The 22007-nt window shown below is 38.2% G+C and overlaps 1 protein-coding gene across 1 annotated transcript in view; it reads right to left on the reverse strand.

Annotated features, from left to right (window-relative positions):
• The window catches only part of OPHN1 (oligophrenin 1), a 119446-nt gene that overhangs the window by 93999 nt on the left and 3440 nt on the right, over positions 1-22007 (reverse strand). The gene's annotated exons all lie outside the window — the stretch shown is intronic.

Here is a 22007-nt window from a genome sequence, read left to right on the forward strand (position 1 = left end):
AGAAAAACAAATCATGAAAATGTGACTAAAACAGTAGAAAGGGACAAAATTGCTTATGTGAGAGATATGTTCCAAATGGCAAGTTTGTCCATTTTAATATGACTGCCAGTTAATTTCTCTGTGAAAATTCTAGGTTTGAAATAGATCAGAAACGGAGCACTTACAAAAACCTTAGATTGAGGAACTACAGGTAGCCATGGAGGGATGATTCCCACTATAGGTGTAATGTTTTAATTGTGAACAATACAGACTTTTTTCGGGCACCTAGAACAGCCATTTCTAGGAGACTACATATGTATCTAACAGCCCAGACATAATGAAGTCTGCAATGTCCAAGTCCTGTTCAGATCAGGGCACATCTGGTCCTGTGGCGAATAGAGAGCCAGAAGTTCACCCAGTAAACTTGGCTGCCCGATCAAATTTTTTTTTTTCACTTTTTGGAGAATGTAAACAAGGGCTTACTTGTTGGAAGGCAGAGGGAGCAGACTGAGTGTGTCCTACATACAACATCCTCTTTGTTGGAAGCCTGTTTTCTCTCCTGCTCCGATAAGACCTTGGTTTTCCGATGATGAATTAAAAAGGCTGTTCTCTATTCCACATCCCTGACACCAACAAGTGTCCCACTACCAAATAGCTACTCATCTAATTAGTGTGTGTCGTCTTAGAAATGAACTAATAAACTCCCTTTTTTGGGTAAGCCTTCTGTAGTGGGAAATATTGCTAAGAAAAAATATAGATACAGGAGGTTTTTAAAAGTTTGCAAATACAAATTATTTTTACAGAACATACATCATGGAATCAGTATTTAATATTAACGAGTAGAGCAAAGAAAGATATCCACTTGCTGTTTTGTATGACCCTCAAAGAGCTCATCCAGCCACATTGATTGAAGCAGTAGCCAGAGGTTTTTTATTTTGTTTTTAACATTTTAGTATATTGCTTTATGGTATGTTAATTCACGTAATGTATAAAACCCAAATGTCCAAACTTACAGGGTTATTCACGTAAGTGGGAATTCAAAATAAATTCAAAGATAATTTCAAATTTAAGGTCAAAATAGCTGAACTGGAATAATTTTCTAAGTCCACTATACCTGAAGTTTGGCTACTCTGGCCTTAAATTTAAAATTTACTTTGGATTCTCACTTCAGTGAATAACTTTGTTATTCGCTAACCACTCAAATAAATGGAGTGACAGCACACATGGAGCCCATATACCATAATCACTGTAAAAAGCTTTAGTGGTTATGGTGCTTAGAATATTCCCTTTAACTCTTCCTGCCATCCCACTGCCCTCAACCCCACGTGGTAATGACAGATTACATCACTTGCTCAACCAAGTAAATGGTAAACATTCACTAAACAGAGAATTGAAAATAAAGTGCAACACTTAGACCAGAGTTAGACAACCTTTGGCACTTCAGATCCTGTGGACTACATGTTCCCTGATGATTTGTCGGCATTATGGTTGTAATAGCATTATGGGAGATGTAGTATACAACATCTGGAGTACTGAAGGTTGCTTACCCCTGACTTGGACTATTCTAGGTCTTCAAATCCAGGCTCATAACAGCCTAGCATTTTGATGTTGAATGCGGTATTTGCTTTGTTTGATTCATTGCTTGTCGATGAGAAGAATCTGAATGCGGAGGAAGGCAATGGCCATACATGCACTATTGCTACGCAATTAATGATCTTTAAAAAAAAAAAAAGACAAAGTGGCTGCTGCATGAAGACCGGTTTTAAAAAAATTTTGGGAGGGGGGGTTTATTTACATAAGAAAAAAAAAAGATAAAAATAATAAACGACTGAAGTAACAGACAAAAAAAAATCTGCTTATTTTTACCCTTAGATTGTTCTAAACAATCATAAAATGAACAAATCAGAATAATTAGTAATATTATTGTCTTAATGTATCACAGGGCAGAGACTGTTAGATGAATAATGCCGAATGAAAACGAAGCCATACGGATAAATATTTCCAATCTACATGACTTAAATTTATTGGATGCAAATAGGCACAAAAAAGAAACCAAAAATACCTTTGTTATTCCAGATTGTACATAATGTTAACAATTTATGAATCATTTTGTATTTGTTACATTTAATAGTGTAACTGTATATTATCTTTTTAATTGCATCTTAGGTCCATTATCATCTCTCACTAATACATTCTTCCAGGTACACAGAGAATCTAAAAAGCACTAACAGAGAGTAGGAAGCAGGAAGAAGGGGGTGAAACGTGAGCGACTGTAGGAGATTGTAAGAGTCAGCAAGCTTGGGAAGGATGTTAGAATAGCAATGAGCAATCTGAATACTCAATATACTCCATTCACATTCCTGTACTGCAAATCCTATTACATTACAATTCACAGAACTGATGGGCACTCAGAAACTGTAGTATGGTGGAGAAATTACAGACACAGAACAGGAGATAAAAGCCTGGGTGCTATCTTGGCTGTATATGCTTTTTATCCCAAAGAACAATTGATACTTTAATCAGTAAAGATTCTGATTATCATAAATATTGCTGCTGTTATAAAGTGTTTTTATTATGATAATATTGCAGTGGAAGTGGTCTGAAACTTTAAACAAGGAAGTATGAAATATATTTGCCTAATCCAGACGTTTCTTTTTGTAGAGCATGCAAAACCTATATGATTTTGGCTGACTCGGTAATAGGCAGAGCTAAAATGATTAGTAGTTCACTTCTGTCTAATCTGTACAGTACACTGAGCATCCCCAGGGGATTTCCCCCCTACAAGCTCCCCTGATCATCCTGGGAATACGTTCTGGGTGTTTAGAACTGTATGCATCTAAGTAGATGTTTGGTGGGCTGTAAGTGATGGAATGACTAATTCCATACATTTAACAGGTCTGATCAGATCAGCGTTTTTATTTATTTATTTTATAAAGAAAAAACAAGCACAAACAGCATTTTCAGTTTACAGGAAGCTGGGTAAATTCGAACACTGCTATGCTAGGCTCCATGTATACTAATCGTACAAGCTCAGCTTGTATTTCTGTATGATCAGATCAGGTTTTTTTTTTTAATTGGATTTTAAAATTCCAATAATGGCACGTCCAGAGGGGAGGTGAGAAGACAAAGCATAAGTCTGTCTCTTCAGTTCCTTTTTGTAGCTTATCACCATCACAAAAAGGCTGAATTATTGGTAGTATCTGCTCAGAGCTGCTACCACCAAGGAGTGAAGCTCTCACTAATCTCAGGCAGACTGAGACATGCATGTTTCATTGCTGTCCTAAGATTAAACCTATACAGAAGAAAAAAAAATCACCAGATCTCTTCAGAGGATTGCTGGCACAGACCTGAGACTCATTTGCTCAGTTTGCAAGTAGAGGAATGGAACCTCACATCAGCCTCCAAGTGATTCTGAACACATTTACATTGTTATGCTCTAAAAATCACTGTAATAAAAAAAAGACACAAAAAGAATCATATTTCAGGGGGATATAATGATACCTCACGGAAGACATGCATAGGCCACACTAAGCTCTTGGTTGTTAATGGTGGTTTGAGAAAGTCATACTTAATTCATTTTGAAATATTATTCCAAAATTATAGACCTGATGGGAATGCAATAGACCTCTGTCATCATACATCCTCCCCATTTATGAGTGAATGGAGTAAAATTGAACTCTTCGTTCAATCCTTTGGGATATAATGGTTGAAATAGGTAAATCCAACAGGATTCTGCCTTGTTGAGACCCCATTCGCAAAACACATACGGGTGAACCATGCCTCTAAACCCAATGTACCCAAATTCCAGGTGATACAAAAAATATTTCTCAACCATCGCAAAGGTGACATTAATATCTCCTTATTAAATTCAGAATCCCGTTGGATTTACCCATTTCAAACATTATATCCCAAAGGATTGAACAAAGAGTTCAATTTTACTCTATTCATTCACTCATAAATGGGGAGGATGTACGATAACCGAGGTCTATTACATGCCCATCAGGTCTATAATTTTGGAATAATATTTCAAAATCAATAATAGACTATAACCCATGTGGCATATTAACCCCCAGCATATAGAGTCTGAATGGGACAAATACTTGAAACCACTGACTCAATCTATCACAAAAGAAACTATGGGTGATCTACCTTCTATAACTATAATACTGTATTATAATATTACCATCTTTATATACCTCAAGCACACAGTGTATATGTTTAAATGTACCTATATAGTGCCTATTTAGCAATTAATGTATATAGTGTTAAGGGTGTCAAGATACACTCAGTGGTTATGGTTGACAATGGGACTGTGTACCTACCTTTGAAATACAATAATTATTTTTGCCGTTCCTCGTGTCAAGATACATTCAGTAGCGATGGTTAACAATGGGAACTTTGGACCTTCATTTGAACCACTGCAATTCTAACTTGTGTTGTTCCTCCTGTCATGATACATTTAGTGGTTATGGTTGACAATGGGACTTTGTATCTCCATTTGAACCCCTATAATTATGACCTGTGCGGTTTCCTATATGAATCGGTTTCTATCACAAAGTCTGCCTATTCTTTTACAATTTCAATCCTCATCTAGAACTAATTACATTAGAACAAATTGAGGCAAAATTGTAACATTGTTTTAGTTACAAATATTTTATAATTCACTTTGAGCATCTGCTCAGGATTATTCTATCAGACTTATCTTGCTATAACTATATGAGTGTTTAATATCATAACACTCATTATTGTCATCGTTTGCCTCAAGTTTCTGTATCTCTTTAATATTAATACATAACTTTTCATATCACTAGCAGAGACTATTTATTTATTATTATTTTTTCCTTCACTTTATACCCGAATACAATGGGTTAACTCTTCTTTCTATTTCCCCCCCATTCATGTTGGTGAAATTGTGAACAAATCAGTTCTGACTCCCTTGGAAGAGTCAATATTCGGCGAAACGCGCGTCGGGACTTTTAATAGCTTATGGGTGGAGGAGGTGGACAGGGGACTATGCTGCAGCCATTATACTTTATCTCCGTGTTAGCCACCCAGCTTCACGATTTTACTACGTTCAGTTAGGTAGCCGTTTTGATAGATCAGCTGCTGTTTCACTGTAGAGGGGAAGGAGATTTTGCCGCCAGCGTGGCATAGAATGATGGGAGTTGGGGGGATATATTATTGGGATTACTGATACTACTTTTTTCAGTGTCTCTATATCAATACCCCCTATACCCCTGTGCCACAGGTGTTGCCTACAGACAAAGGCTTGTTTGTTTTTCCTTTCTCTTTAGCAATTTATGTTTAGGGGTTACCATTTAACCATTTATGTTTAGGGGTTACCACAACTGCTACTCTCGTAGCAGTTGTAAACATCTTATAGAACAAATATCATTACACTACTTTGTGATTTGAAGGATAGACAGAGCTACTGGCCTTCATAAAAAACTGATCTAATTTTGAATTTTGAGCAAAATAATGCAGTCAATGTTCTTAAAACATTACAGAACTGGACTGGCTGCAAATTTAAAGGACCACTCTAGGCACCCAGACCACTTCAGCTTAATGAAGTGGTTTGGGTGCCAGGTCCCTCTAGGATTAACCCTTTTTTTTATAAACATAGCAGTTTCAGAGAAACTGCTATGTTTATAATAGGGTTAATCCAGCCTCCAAATCCTCTAGTGGCTGTCTCACTGACAGCCGCTTGTGTGATTCTCACTGTGTGATTCTCACTGTGTGATTCTCACTGCCGCGCATGCGCATTCAGCCGAAAGGGAGGATCGGAGGCGGAGAGGAGGAGGAGAGCTCCCCGCCCGGCGCTGGAATAAAGGTAAGTTTTATTTAACCCTTTCCTCATACCAGAGCCCGGCGGGAGGGGGTCCCTGAGGGTGGGGGCTCCCTCAGGGCACTATAGTGCCAGGAAAACGAGTTTTCCTGGCACTATAGTGGTCCTTTAATAGAAGAAGGACTTAGTGAAATAATATTACCTTAGTGACTAGCCAAATGGGGTCTGCTTATCAATGAACAGAGAGTCAAGAGATTAGATTACAATGGAGAAATCAATATGAGATCTCAGAAGATTCTTCTTCCAAAGTAGACAGTATTCTTTGGGGAACACTATCCTCTGTTGTAGAAAAACGAGCCTCATTAGAGAGAGAAAAAAAAGGGGGGCTCATAATTAAGAGGGCATGGTTAACAAATCCAAAGAAAAAAGACCTTTTCTTAGCACTAAAGTAACATGTGTTATAACATTAGTGAGGGAGCCATTGGTTATATTCTACTGCAACATGGCTTCAAATAGAGCCTTTGAAGTCTCTGTGATACTGTCAGGATTACTGTATGATCCAGCACGTAGAACTGTATAGCACGGAGGACAAATAAGTAACGTATTACCGGTCCTTAGAATGGCCGTATTAACGTACATAGAATAGTCAAAATACTAGCCGAGGTCAGGGAACACAAAAAGGGACGCAGCGATGAGGAAAGCCAGGAGTCAGGATACCAGAATATAGAGAAGTCAATAAACAAAGCCAAAGCCAAAAACCAGGTAGAAAACTATAAACAGGAACGCGCTCTCGGACAACCACAAGGGAAACTACGACAGGGCACTGAGCAGGATGAGAACTGGGCCTAAATAACCCTCCTTTAGTTCTGATAGGCTGTAACCGGCCTTTGACCCCAAAGTCATTTACCAGGTTTCATTTGCATAATTGCTGCTCAGCATTAACCCTTATGTGGATTAGGTTGCTGCTCAGCACAACTTCGACAGTAAATGTCATTAACCACATTTTTATAAGTGGATGAATATGTGACAGATACCCAGAGACAAGTAGATCATAAAAATCCTTGTGAGACTAGCTCCATCCATGAAAAAGCACAGTGTCACAGCATGGACCAGCAGCATGAACCTGGTATAACTGGAGATAGAGTTAAATCAGCAAATCATTTGTTATCTCTCCAGTAATTTAATAACCATTGGACAAATAAAGCAACATAAAATTCAGGTTTCTGAAGACGAGAAGGAAAGGAGCTGAGCTGATATCACTAAAACAACACAAGGATTCTGCATAGTGAGCAAATATGAGGCAAAACTCTTCTAGTGGAACAATCAACGGGAATATTCCACTGGTAACCACTGTGAAGGAAAATCCCACTATCCTGAAATTGACATTACCTGGAAAATCCCAGATTGCCTTACGGATGACTATAGTTAAGAATTTCCTTTCTAATTCAGTAAATACTTCAAAGAAACGTAGGTGTTGTCCAGTAATTCAGCACGGTCCTTGTGTGACTGCGCTGACCTTTGTACCAGAAAAAATAAAGAAAAAGTCATGCAAAGGAGCTTTCCAGAAGCCAACCAGAAGACATTAACAATATGACCACCAAAACACAGATTTCTATTCAATATCAGATACATTAATTCATTGGAAGCAGTCTGAAATGGTCTTCTATACTGAATATAGAAGTGTTATTTACTGCCAAATACACATTTTTAATATGGATGGGTAATCTGACACTATAAATTGGAAAGCGATGACGGGCAAGTGCGATGTTAATGGAATATACATTTTGAGAGTAAACATTTATAACATGCTTTTCAAAATCAAACTCCAAAAATCTGAAAAAAATTTTGATCAGTGTTACAGTGAAATGTAGGATTTAATGGCCACCTGTTTTCTATTAATATATACACCAGTATTTGGAAAGGAGACGGGTTATGAAATCTATATTAATATTTATATATGTGTATTTTTACATAAATAATTGTGTAGTCTTATCTCTAGCATCCATGGCTCATGCACCATCTCTTCCTATTTATCAGAGTAATAATCTCACTGTTATACAGTAAATGTTTTCATTTTCTTTTATTCACACATACAAACAGGCTAACTATATATATATATATTACTACTTATATCAAATTATGTGTGCACTCAGAAATCAAAGAAAAAAACATTATATATATATATATATATATACATACATATATACACACACACACACACACACACACACACATACATACATACACACACACACACACACTTTTTTGCATTACTATGCAATAAATAAAAATATATAGCATGCACTTTGACAATTGCTGTTGGTGACTAGTGAAATTCTTCAATTTAAAACGTCCCTGTTACATAATGAAAATGTTTAGATTTGTGTTATACTGAAAAAACTGCTTTATCTTTTCCTTTCCATCTGATGCCGTGTATTCACCTGCAAGTTCAGTTCATAATACCAGAAATAAAAGTACATGATCACCCACACACAGCTAAATAAAATGACACATACTGAGTGATGATATATGCATAACTGACTCATTAAAAAAATATCCAGGTAACAAAAAAAGAAAAATAACCTAGAAAGTGTCTAGTGATTCAGATTTCATAATGGCCAGGTTAAATGTTACTGCTTGCCAGAGGCTGATTTTATATTTTAGACTTTGTAGGACGAGTCCACTTTGAATTTAATTACAGATAAACTAGCTGTAAGTTAGCTTTTAGATCAATAAAGAAAATAAAAAAGCATGACAGAGACACTTTAAGGCTCATTTAAGTGGTTATTGTGAAAAGAGTCTTCAGCAACAGTCCCATCCCAACAGTCTGTGTAAAATTATTTAAGTGATGTGGAAAAAAAAAAAAAAAATGCAGCACAGCCTCTTGGTTGTGGGTCTGCAGGTGCAATGGTGAGCATTGCCAAAGAACCATTTATTTTATCACACAGCTTTTTGTGATCTGTTGATTAATTAAAATTTTAGACATTTGCAATAAATGCAATTAAAAAGATCCATAGGAAAGTACTAAGAAACAAGTAAAAAACGCACCTCAACAATTAAATAGTTGTTAAGCTCGAGCAACGAAAAAAAATATAAAAATAAAAAGGAAGGTTTCAGCACATTAGAATAAAAGAAGGAAAGAAAGCACATTTACAAATTAAATTTCCTTATACTTTATTCAAACGCCACAGTGCAAATGCAAGGTGCAGCTTAGCAACAGAAAAACGCATTTTGTATCTCAGTGGTACTTTGTCAGGAGTTGGAAGCCTTGTGTTTATGGACTCAATGTGTTAAGTGGGGAGCACTGGCCAGTTGTGTACTGCATCTTAAGATTAAAAAATGGCTACGCTTTCCAAACTGAGATCATGGGGATGCATTTGAGTAAAATGGCTATTTGAGACTAATGAGCGGTACGAAAAAAAAATTAAAAATTCCTTCCATTTTCCAAACGAAGAAAAACATCATCTTCTTAAGCCATTCAACAAAATACCTTATGCATCCTCTATGGTGGCTAATGGTAAAATGTTTTTTAAAAAAAGTCCTGCAAAGTATGTGAGAAATTTAGTTGGGATGGGGATTTTCCCATCCAGAAAACTGGCAGATGTTTTTAGATTGAATGAACAGGGTGGAAGATTTTCATTCAGTCAGTGTCTCCCACATGCACAGACTGTGTATACAGGCAGTGTTGGAGATCCATTAGTATAAACTGCAGGACAGTAGAGTTTCTAATGACAAATCAAAAAAATATTTATCTCTTGTCCCTCCGGTCACTAAAGTGGGGGTGTTCCTCCCCTTAATCTTTCCACAGTATCCTTGCTGCCACGGTAACAAGTATCTGGGAAAACATCCAAGGGAATGAGTCTTGATTTTATTGGCCTAATGAAGAAGTCTATTGCAAACCAAACATACCCTTTTAACAAATTTATTTAGCATTCTGAGATTCTATAGGTAATATTGACAACAACAAAAAAATGCTTGAAAGGAATGAAGCTTTCTTTCCTCTCGATAAACAGATTGTTTTAAAACGGTTTTAAATATATATATATAAATAACAAAAACACAGATGGAAAAATCAATCTTTATCCACGAGCCCCCGCACAAAGCTACACATCACCACACAATGTCCTTAATTACCAGCAATTCACATGCTTCCTGCGGCACTAGCTCACAAAAGAGAATTTATTTTCTTTGTACACATTTAACAGAATACTAGGAAATGAATTAACTTTTACTGTAATTTCTGGTTAACATAATCTGCCTCCTTCACACTGTACGACTATTTAACGATAATTGGGCATTTTAAATAATTAAAGTTGAAATGCTATGTTACATACAGTTGACCCAATTATCTTTTCTTTAAAAAAAAAAAAAAATGTATCTGCTCCACAGATTATTAGAGCCGATGTTCAGTATATTTACAATAATCTATATTGGTCTTGTAATTTACCAATATTTCAGCGATAACTCACTCACCCTTATCAATCACTGTGCACTGTCAAACTCCAGCCAATGAGAGGCCGCGTCACAAGCTAACATCACCCCCCCCTGTGAGCCCAGCTGAAGGCATGGAGGTGAGACAGTAAATAGTCTACTGTAATGAAATAGACTGGATGCCTGACAGTGATTGCAGTCAGCATGTTCAGTTAATGCCAGAATTGTATAGAAATTGTTTTGCTTTTTCAAAACTTTTAATGTACAGAACATCAGCACCTACTATCGGCTACTATTGGCCTAAAAGACTACCAATAAACTGTCTCAGCTCTGGAATAATAATTAAGAAAACCGCCACTCTACCTTAAAGGACCACTATAGGCACCCACACCACTTCAGCTTAATGAAGTGGTCTGGGTGCCAGGTCCATCTAGGGTAAACCCTTTCTGCTGTAAACATAGCAGTTTCAGAGAAACTGCTATGTTTACAAATGGGTTAATCCAGGCTCTAGTGGCTGTCTCATTGACAGCCGCTAGAAGCGCTTCTTACTGTGATTTTCACAGTAAGAAGAAGCCAGCGTCCATTGGAAAGCATTGAGAATGCTTTCCTAGGAGACTGGCTGAATGCGCGCGTGGCTCTTGCCGCGCATGCGCATTCAGCCAGGGACTTCAGAAGAGGGAGGAGAGTCCCAGCGCCGAGGGAGCCCGGCGCTGGAAAAAATTTAAGGGATTGACCCCTTCCTCTACCTTCAGCGCCACGGGAGTATATTTTCCTGGCACTTATAGTGGTCCTTTAAGCAGTTTGCCTTGGTGCTTCCCATTGCTGTATATACAAAATGAATCGAGAAAGGGAGCACTAGTAGGTCTTTGTAATCCAAACAATGCTTTCATTCTATTCGTGAAGTGTTACATACGGGACATATAGAACAAAACTCTTAAAGTGGAGCAATCAAATACATTATTCTACTGGTAACAACCTTGAATGAAATACAGGCTTTCCTGGCATTGACATGAACTGGAAAATCCCAGATTTCTTCTGCACATACAGACTCCAGGAACCATAACCACTTCAGATTACTAAAGTGTCACAGAGTTTGAAGTATCTCTTTAAACTTCTAAACAGTTCACCGGTATGAGAACCAACTGGTAACCACTAAAGCTTTCAGTGGGTATTCAAAACACAAAATACTTGGGTCTGTAAAATAGCTATAAATTCCAATAGAGTAAAATGGCCATTATTGGTTGCAGTCCCACGTGTCCATTTCTAAACCCTCAATAAATACAATCAATTATTTCCTTTCGTTTTATTTAAGAAAAATAAGTTCAAAATGTTTTTATGACACAAACACATCCTAAATTAATTCAATCTATCTTCTTCTGAACTCAGTAACAGCTTTTTTTTTTTTTTTTTTTTTAAATGACAAAAAGGGTGATTTCAAGGTAAAAATGAATTATAGCAAAAATATGTAAACACACATCAGATGCCATGGACGCAGGCATCAATAACAATTGGAATCTTGTTTCCAATTACATATCAAATCAGTCTATAGTTTTTCATAAAGATGTGTGTATAATTTGAATAAAAGGCAATTAATTAGGTAAAACATGTCTACAAAAAAATAAATAAAATAAAGCCACCACACACAATTAAATTGGCACCCTAAACCGTATTAATTATATTTGCCAGAGTAGGGCAGGTGCACAAATAAAGCGTTGATAATTTTGCATCTTAATCTGGGAATTGGGTTGGTGTTTTGTTTTTTGAATGTATATGAAAAGCATAACATCATCACACAAATAAAACATAAAACACTAAGTGTATCAAACAAGAAGGCAAAGAAAGGAAAGAATGAAATAGCAAAAAGGAGAAGAGAGGCCCGGAGGACAGGTGAGGCCAGAAATTAGAAGAATAAGTTTGTCAATGAAAGACGGAGTTTCATAGCCTCAGCATTTCAAGCAACATTCTGCAAATTCATTGCATCCGCCAACCTGGTCAACAAACTTTCACACTGCTCAAACTAGTATTGGGTCAACATTCGCAAAGCATTCAGTTTAAAGGGAAACTATTTGGTTAACATTACATCTTGGGGAAGGCATATTCACATTGTGTAGTATAGAAAGTAGAGTTAAGTTGTTTGTTAAAGGACCACTCTAGGCACCCACACCACTTCAGCTTAATGAAGTGGTCTGGGTGCCAGGTCCCTCTAGGATTAACCCTTTTTTTTATAAACATAGCAGTTTCAGAGAAACTGCTATGTTTATACTGAGGGTTAATCCAGCCTCCAAATCCTCTAGTGGCTGTCTCACTGACAGCCGCTAGAGGCGCTTGCGTGCTTCTCACTGTGAAAATCACAGTGAGAGCACGCAAGCGTCCATAGGAAAGCATTGTAAATGCTTTCCTATGCGACTGGCTGAATTTGAGCGCGGCTCCTGCCGCGCATGCGCATTCAGACGATGACGTCGCAAGGAAGAAGGAGAGGAGGAGGAAAGCTCCCCGCCCGGCGCTGGAGAAAGAGGTAAGTTTAACCCCTTCCTCCCCCCAGAGCCCGGCGGAGTGGGTCCCTGAGGGTGGGGGCACCCTCAGGGCACTCTAGTGCCAGGAAAACGAGTATGTTTTCCTGGCACTAGAGTGGTCCTTTAACCCCTTAACCCTTTAAGGACCGCTGACGGTTCAGGACCGTCAGCGGTAAAACGTGCGTTTGGACCGCTGACGGTCCTGAACCGTCATAACGGTCTGGGGCTACTTACCTGATCGCCGTCGGTCCCACGGCGGCGATCAGTGCTCCACCCGGTCCAGGGGGGTTGCCTGTCTGCCCGGGCAGTCCCCCCTCGGCAGATCAGGACCCCACGGCCATGTGATCACTCGATCACATGACCGCAATAGGGGTCTGTGTATCTGCCTGCAGGGGGACTGTCTGTGCTGACAGGCAGTCTCCCTGCAAGTGAAAAATCAAAAAAATAAAGTTAAAAAAAAAACAGTGTAAAATCAGTGTAAAAAAAATAATAATAATATGTGTATATATATATATATATATATGATATATATACATGTATTATATCTATATATAATATATGTATATGTATCATATATATAATGTCATAAGTGTATTTTTATATTTATATATACGTATATTAATATAAAAATACACTTATATTTAAATTACACACGAATATATACAATATATATAATTGCTATATATATGGTATATATATATTATTATAAAATACAAATAATATGTTAATAAAAATAAATAACAAAAAAATAATAATAATTTTTAATAATTATAAAAAAATATTTATATATGCAATTTTATTCTAACAGTATTTTGATATATATATATATATATATATATTTATATCAAAATATACTTAGAATGTAATGATATATATATCTATGTATAAATAAATAAATAAAAACAATACGAAATATACATATGTCCATATACATAATTACATAAATAATTTCATAAATATACACGTAGACGTCAAATATATAAATATGTATATATATTAAAATTCTACATGTGTATTTATGTAATATTTTTACCTAATTAAGTAATTTTAATGATTGCAATTTGAGGGACCTGCCTGCCATCCCAGGCCGAAAGTCCAGATAATTTAATTTGCTAGCACTGTGTTTAACCCTGTAACTTTCTATGACACCCTAAAACCTGTACATGGGGGTACTGTTTTTCTCGGGAGACTTCGCTGAACACAAATATTAGTGTTTCAAAACAGTAAAACATATCACAGCGATGATATTGTCAGTGAAAGTGAAGTTTTTTGCATTTTTCACACACAAACAGCACTTTCACTGAGGATATTATTGCTGTGATACATTTTACTGTTCTGATACACTAATATTTGTGTTCAGCGAAGTCTCCTGAGTATAACAGTACCCCACATGTAGAGGTTTTATAGTGTTTGTGAAAGTTACAGGGTCAAATATAAGGCTTGATTTTACTTTTTTTTTAATTGAAATTTGTCGGATTGGTTAGGTTGCCTTTGAGAGCGTATGGTAGCCAAGGAATGAGAATTAGCCCCATGATGGCATACCATTTGCAAAAGAAGACAACCCAAGGTATTGCAAATGGGGTATGTTCAGCCTTTTTTAGTAGCCACTTAGTCACAAACACCGGCCAAAGTTAGCGTTTCTTGCATTTTTAACACACAAACAAATATAAATGCTAACTTTGGCCAGTGTTTGTGACTAAGTGGCTACTAAAAAAAACTGGACATACCCAATTTTGAATACCCTGGGTTGTCTACTTTAAAAAAATATGTACATGTTAGGTGTGTTTCGGGGATTTATGACAGATAACGGTGTTACAAGGTCACTATTGATACATTTAAAATATATATATATTGAAACAGCAATTTCCTACTTGTATTTATAGGCCTATAACTTGCAAAAAAAAGCAATAAAGCATGTAAACACTGGGTGTTTTTAAACTCGGGACAAAATTTTGAATCTATTTAGCAGTTTTTTTCATTAGCTTTTGTAGATAAGTAAAAGATTTTTCAAGTAAAAGTCCAAAAACATTTTTTTTTTTAATTTTTCACCATATTTTATTATTTTTTTTAAATACAATATTGGACACAATACAAATAATGGTATGTAAAGAAAGCCCCTTTTGTCCTGAAAAAAACAATATATAACTTGTATGGGAACCGTAAATGAGAGAGCGGAAAATTACAGCTAAACACAAACACCACAAAAGTGTTAAAACTGCTCTGGTCCTTAACGTACAAACATCGCAAAAACAGGCCGGTCCTGAAGGGGTTAAGACCGCAGCCAAATGTACAAGTTGTGATCCAAAAAAAATGTAAACAAACCACAGAATTTTACTATATGTCTGTTCAACAATAATTTACCTCTTTCATACTAAGTGCACCCACACTTATTATATATCATTTTGTTCAGGGGAAACAGGGCTTTCATTTAATATCAAACATTCATGTATGGAACTCCATTTTATATGAATAAAATCTAAAAAACTTGAAAAAATTATGAAATCTTGTTATTTTTCAATTTCAGCATGGCAATTTAACTGTTAATGTCAGAATACTATTCGGTTTTCCTGCAATAAAACATACATATTTGTATTCAGAAATGTCTCACGAGTAAAACAGTACCCCCCATGTATAGGTTTTATGGGGTTTTGGAAAGTTATAGGGTCAAATATACGGCTTGTCCATTATTTTATTTTCTGCATAGAAATTTGACAGATTGGTTTGAGTGACCTAGGTTGCCTTTTAGACCGTATGGCAGCCCAGAAATGAAAATTACCCCTATCATGGCATACCATTTGAAAAAGTAGACATACCAGGGTATTCAAAATGGGGTATGGCCAGTCTTTTGTAGTAGCCACTTGGGCACAAACCCTAGCCAAAGTTAGCGGTTTTTTTTGTGTTTTCTTTTTTTTACATAAAATCTGTACTTTCACTGATAATATTATTGTTAGTATATAGTTTACTGCCCTGAAACACTCCTAGTTCTGCTCAGTGAGGTCTCACGAGCGCCATGGTACCCCCCATGTATAGGTTTTATGGGGTTTTGGAAAGTTTCAGGGTCATATATACGGCTTATCCATTTATGCTTTTTCACCTTGAAATTTGTCAGATTAGTTTGCAGTGTCCAGGCTGCCTTTGAGACCGTATGGCAGCCAAGAAATGAAAATTACCCCCATCATGGCATACCATTTGAAAAAGTAGACATCCCAGGGTATTCAAAATGGGGTATGCCCAGTCTTTTGTAGTAGCCACTTGGGCACAAACCCTAGCCAAATTTAGTGTTTGTTTGTTTTTTTTGCATTTTTCACATAAAATCTGTACTTTCACTGATAATATTATTGTTAGTATATAGTTTACTGCCCTGAAACACTCCTAGTTCTGCTCAGTGAGGTCTCACGAGCGCCATGGTACCCCCCATGTATAGGTTTTATGGTGTTTTGGAAAGTTACACGGTCATATATACGGCTTATCCATTTAGGCTTTATTACATTGAAATTTGGCAAAGTGATTTTCTGGGCCTATATCGCATTTGAGAGAGCATGGCAGCCTGGGTAATAACATTTCCACTATTATGGCATACCATTTTCAAAAGTAGGCAACCCAGAGTATAAGAAATGGTGCATTGCAAGATGTTTGGTCTAACCACTTTATCAGAAATGAAGGGCCCACATAGGGGTTATAGCTTTATTTGTGCTTTTTCACGCACATGAACTCCATTTTCACAGGACATGTCATATTCCTGATATGAGTTATTGCAACAAAGCCTCACTATTTGTATTTAACATTGTCTCCTGAATGTAACAGTACCCCCATGTACTAGATTCTCTGTTTTGGGGGGGAAGTCATGGGGACAAAAATATTAGATGTCCTTTTCAAAGTTGGCAATTTAACAAAGTGATTTTCTGGGTCTATCTCGCCTTTGAGAGAGCATGGCAGCCTGGGTAATAACATTTCCACTATTATGGCATACCATTTTCAAAAGAAGGCAACCCAGAGTATAACAAATGGCATAATTTGAGATGTTAGGTCTAGCCATTTTAACAGAAATGCTGGGCCCATGTAGCGATTTCTACTTTGATTTTTGTCTTTTTAATCAGATAAATAGCATTTTCACTGGAAATGTCATAATCCTGATATTAGTTAGTGCACTAGAGACTTAGTATTTTGATTTAACACTGTCTTTTGAATATAACAGTACCTACATGTACCATGTTTCCAGGTTTTTATTATATCACATGAATAGAACAGTACCCCACATACACTTTGATCTGAAGGCAGAGAGAGGCAGATAGATCTTTGATATCACATAGAGAGTCACTGTGTGAAAAGTTTGAGAAGTAAAAAAAACGAAAAAAAAAAACTATTTTTTGTAACCCTTTCAGTGCTAATCACAGCATTAACCCTGTGATCAGTTTTTTATTGGGAAGTCACATTTCAAGTACTACAAATGTAGTATTTTGAGTTGTTTGGTGTAGCCACTTTAGAATGGCTAGCGTAAACAGGGACAGGCCAAGGTCAGGGGAATCCAGAATTCAGAGTAGTCGGTAAAACAAGCCAATGGGTCGGTACAGGCAGCTAACAAAGCGTAGTCAGGACAAGCAGAGGTCAGAAATCCAGGTAAATCAAGCAAACAAACTGCCAAAGTCCCATACAGAGTGATTCAGAAATTCAGCTCTGTATGGTAGACTTTGAAACAGTCTGTTATGCAGAGGGCGGGTAGAGATGGGCAGGTTGGACAATAAAAACTGGAGTCCTTTCGGACTCCTTTCTTGTAGCAAACACGGCACTTTTTTGGGGGAGCTTTTTTACTAGGGGTGGATGGGATTCGGGAAGGGAAGTGTTTGCCACAAAGTCTTTGGAGATCTCCTGATTCCAAAGTGGCATTGGGGGGCTGGGTAAATAACATACGGGACAAAATGCTTAATGTGAATTCGAGGAAAGGGCAGGGCCTACCTATGACCTCTTTTGTATAGAGGACATAGGCATTGAAAATTGCAATCTGGCTCACGTAGATTGCAATTTTCTTGTACCAGGTCCTAGTTTTTCGGTTCACCAGATAGGGCTGTATGCATTGGTCAGCCAAGTCTACTCCCCCCATAAACTTGCTGTAGTCTACAATGCACTTCGGCTTTTCCAGATGCTCAGTGCTACCTCTCACAGACACTGGCACTGTACGTTCGTCATGCATCGTAGACAGCATGTATACATCTTTCCTATCTCTGAAGCGAAGAGCAAGCAACTCATCCTGGCGGAGAGCTGAAGAGGAACCTCTACTGCTTCTGCCACTTGCCAGGGCTTGGGGGAAACCCCTGCGATTCTTCCTCACTGTGCCACAGGCTAGGGTTTCAAAACAATATAAATTTTTAAATAATTCTATACTGGTATAATAATTGTCAACCCATAGCCTATATCCCTTATTCAACAAGGGAAGGATTAGATCCCAAACAATCTTGCCACTTGTACCCACAGAATCAGGGCATCCTGGTGGGTCAAGATGGCTATCCTTTCCCCTGGTAAATGTGAAACGCCCATGTGTAACCAGTACAGGATTCACATAATTTATAAAATTTAACGCCATATCGGGACAGCTTCGATGGAATATATTGCTTAAATAGCAGTCGACCTTTAAATTTCATAAGGGACTCGTCAATTGAAATATCTTTATCGGGGACATAATTTTCAGAAAATTTGTCTGACAGGAGTTGAATAAAGGGCCGAATTTTATATAGCCTGTCAAACAGTGGGTCGTTTCTAGGGGGACACAGCGAGTTATCATTAAAATGAAGGAATCGCAGCAGTTGCAGGTAGCGATCCCTCAACATAACCTCAGGGAAAAGAGGTGTAGCCAGGATACGTTGCTTGCTCCAGTAGGACCTGATACTGGGCTTTTTTACAATACCCATCATTAGGGTTAAAGCCCAAAACCGCTTCATCTCTGCGACATCCGTGGGTCTCCACATATTCCTGCGACCATGATGGGACCCCGGATGTGCAGAGAGATACTGCATAGCAAACAAATTTGTTTGCTGAGCCATGAGCTCAAATATATCGTCTGACATAAAGAGCTCAAAAAAACGAATTGGCTCGCAGTCGTCCACTGTTACAGTGATGCCAGGTGTAACAGTGAACGGCGGTATTTCTGGGGCCATCATATTTGGAGGCACCCAGTCTCTGCCTGGCATTGGGCTTGCTGAGCGTCCTCTTGTGAGTGGTGGTGGGGCACCATCACTTGAGGTCTCACTCAGAGGCTCAATGTCAGAGGCAGTGATAGTGTCACTGTCTTGCAGAGTGTCACTATCACTGCCTGCCAGAATGGCATACGCCTCCTCGGCTGAGTAGCGACGTGCCATTCTAGGGGGACAAATTAATTAATTTATATACTAAAGTGGGTAATTAATTATCTACCTGCCTAACACCTACTACCCGCCCTCAAAAAATAATATAAATGTACTGATCACAGTATAGGCAGCTGCAATCAGTACACTGAAAGGGTTATTTTCAGATCTATAAAAATAACCCTAAAAAAAAGTCAGTCTGATCAGAGAGCCCTCTGATCACAGTGATCACTGATACAGTACTGTACAGCAGATATACTGTACAGTATAGTGATCACGGCAGCGGGGAAAGGGTAATGGAGATTTGGGTTGCTGCGACTGACACAAAGGATCAAAAAAAATTAGAAATAATTTTTTTTTGATCCAAAAAAAAAAATAATAAATAAATACCCTAATCAGGTTGATCACAGTAATATGCTGTGATCAGCACTGAAAGGGTTAAATAAAATATAAATTTTAAAACTTTGAAAAAAAATTTAAACTTTCTTTTTCCACAGGAGCTGCAAAAACCACGATCTCTCTGCCTCTCTCTCTCAGATCGAAGTGAGGTGAGGAGAGGGGCAGAGACAATGTGTCAGCCAGTGATCTGAGATCATTGGCTGACACATACCAACAGTGATCACAGTGACTGGCTGTCACTGTGATCACCTCCTACAGATCGCGGTAATTGGCCACAGGGGGATGCCTGGGAGGTACAGGCATGCCCCCCACCGCGATCTGTAGGGGGCTAATGGCTGCAGTTACATGTGTCAGCCAATGGGCTGACACATAGTAACACTGATCGCACTGACAGGCTATGGCAGCCTGTCAGTGTGATCAGACTGCAGCCTGACAGTTCAGATCGCGGTCACTGACCCCAGGGGGGCTGCCTGGGGGGCCAGGCATGTCCCCCGACCGCGATCTGCTGCAGAAGAATGCAGCCGGCTCCATGTGTCAGCCGATTTCAAATCGGCTGACACATGGTAAATACCGATCGCAGTGACAGCCTGTCACTGCGATCGGAAGCTGCAGACCGCGGTCCCCAGGCACAGGGGGGCTGCCTGGGGGGCCAGGCATGCCCCCCGACCGCGATCTGCAGCGGCCATGTTCCGCCGGCCACGTGGGGCTGAAGACCGCCCAGGACGTACTATGCCGTCCTGCGGCGTTTAGAGCCGCCCAAATAAGGACGGCATAGTACGTCCTGCGGTCTTAAGGGGTTAATCACAAGCATTCTCAAAATATCAAATGTATTTCTGTATCATTATAACAAAGATTGGTAGGTATCTAGCACTTGTTATGTAGTGTGGTAGGCAGCTTAAATAACCCTGTAAGTTCAAAGGGCGAAGGGAGCAGCACCTTTACAGAGTCTTCAGATCGAGGTCTATATGAAACGAAAGAAAGAGGACAAAAAAAGGGAGATATAGTGTAGTAAATTTGTTGAATTGCACTTACATAGTAAGGAGCTGTTAAAGGACCACTATAGTGCCAGGAAAACATACTAGAAAACAAAAAAAAAAAACATATGCAGTCTAGAACACTGTTCCTGACTGCCTAATGAGAGTTCTGTGCAAAAAAAATAAAATATGTTTGTTGTCAGCACAGACAGCACACTGGCAATGAACGTAACGAGTTTCTTCACTTGCAGACAACGATGATTGCGCGCCTACAATATGAGGCCCTCCCTCCCTCTCTCCTCTCCTTTCACTGACTGTTTTACACAGAGCCTTCCCTCCGTTCAGTCCCCCATCCTCTGCATTTTATTGGACCTAGGACCAACATGAGATAAGGAAACATGATAACAAAGTAGGTGGGGATCAACTCAAGGACAACCTGCCCCGGGGCTGGATTCAATATAAGTTCTTGGCTTTATCTTTTTACATATTATATATCTTGTGTCAGTCCTAGATCCAATAAAATGTATCCCCAATATCTATTTATTAATGATTTTTATTTTTTTTCAATAGGGGGTGAGGGGTGCATAAGAGCCTTAACAGATACCGTAGTTTCATATAGATACAAATCAGCACAGATTAGGAACAAGGTTGGAGAGACCCTTTCATACAAATAGCACAAATGACTCACAAATATGGCTGCAGGACCTAAATGTTTTGTCAGGCAATTTATATGTGGCTATTTAGCATATGGTCTAAAACTCAACACAATGCAAGCCTCCAGAGTAATTTAGTTTAACGATATGAGATTGCTTCCTTTTTTGTTTTTCTTTCTGTGCTCATGAAATAATCAAAATTATACAGTTTTACACATACGCTATAACTATTTCCACTTACATATATATTTGGAACACCAAGAAGAAATAAGGAACTGATATACTGCATTTCCCAGTGGCTGTGCCCAGCTCTGTCAGAGTTCACACTCTTAATCAATTAAAGACCACAAGATGGTATATGCCTTCATGCAGTGTAGGGCTTTAAGCCCGGTTAATGGCACAGACCATCATGCAGTAAAAAAAAAATACCAGTAGGGGTTAAATCCCTGTTGGTACCAAGGAATCCCATGTATCTTTCAATATCTGAGGGTTCCCTCTGTCAGATCGGGCCACAGTTAATGAGCCTTAGCATGACAGCTGCGCCAAGTGCTGTGCACGTAGCCCTTTAAATAAAATTAGGGGTTGGAATGTAAATAGGATTATGGGTTGGTTTAAGGTAAAATGTATATATGCAGGGTTTTATTTTTAATCGATAACAGTAGCAGAATACAGATATGGGGTGTTTGCAGTAGTGGGAAACATGTGACCTAAATGTCATCAAAATAATACACATGTAAATAGAAAAAATAAAAAATAAATCGTATTTTGACCTACGTTCGTGATAAAATAGTTAAATGAAAAATGTTAGATTGTTTTAAGTTACACAGAGTACACATTTATATAACATGTATGGGTGCACTACATTGTTGTGGAATAAATGCCTGGCAAAAATGCCAAAAATGGCCCTGGTAAACGCGTAGCATTTCAAAATAGCCTTT

This window comes from Pelobates fuscus, chromosome 9 (assembly GCF_036172605.1).
Source record: "Pelobates fuscus isolate aPelFus1 chromosome 9, aPelFus1.pri, whole genome shotgun sequence".
Taxonomy (NCBI): Eukaryota; Metazoa; Chordata; class Amphibia; order Anura; family Pelobatidae; genus Pelobates; species Pelobates fuscus.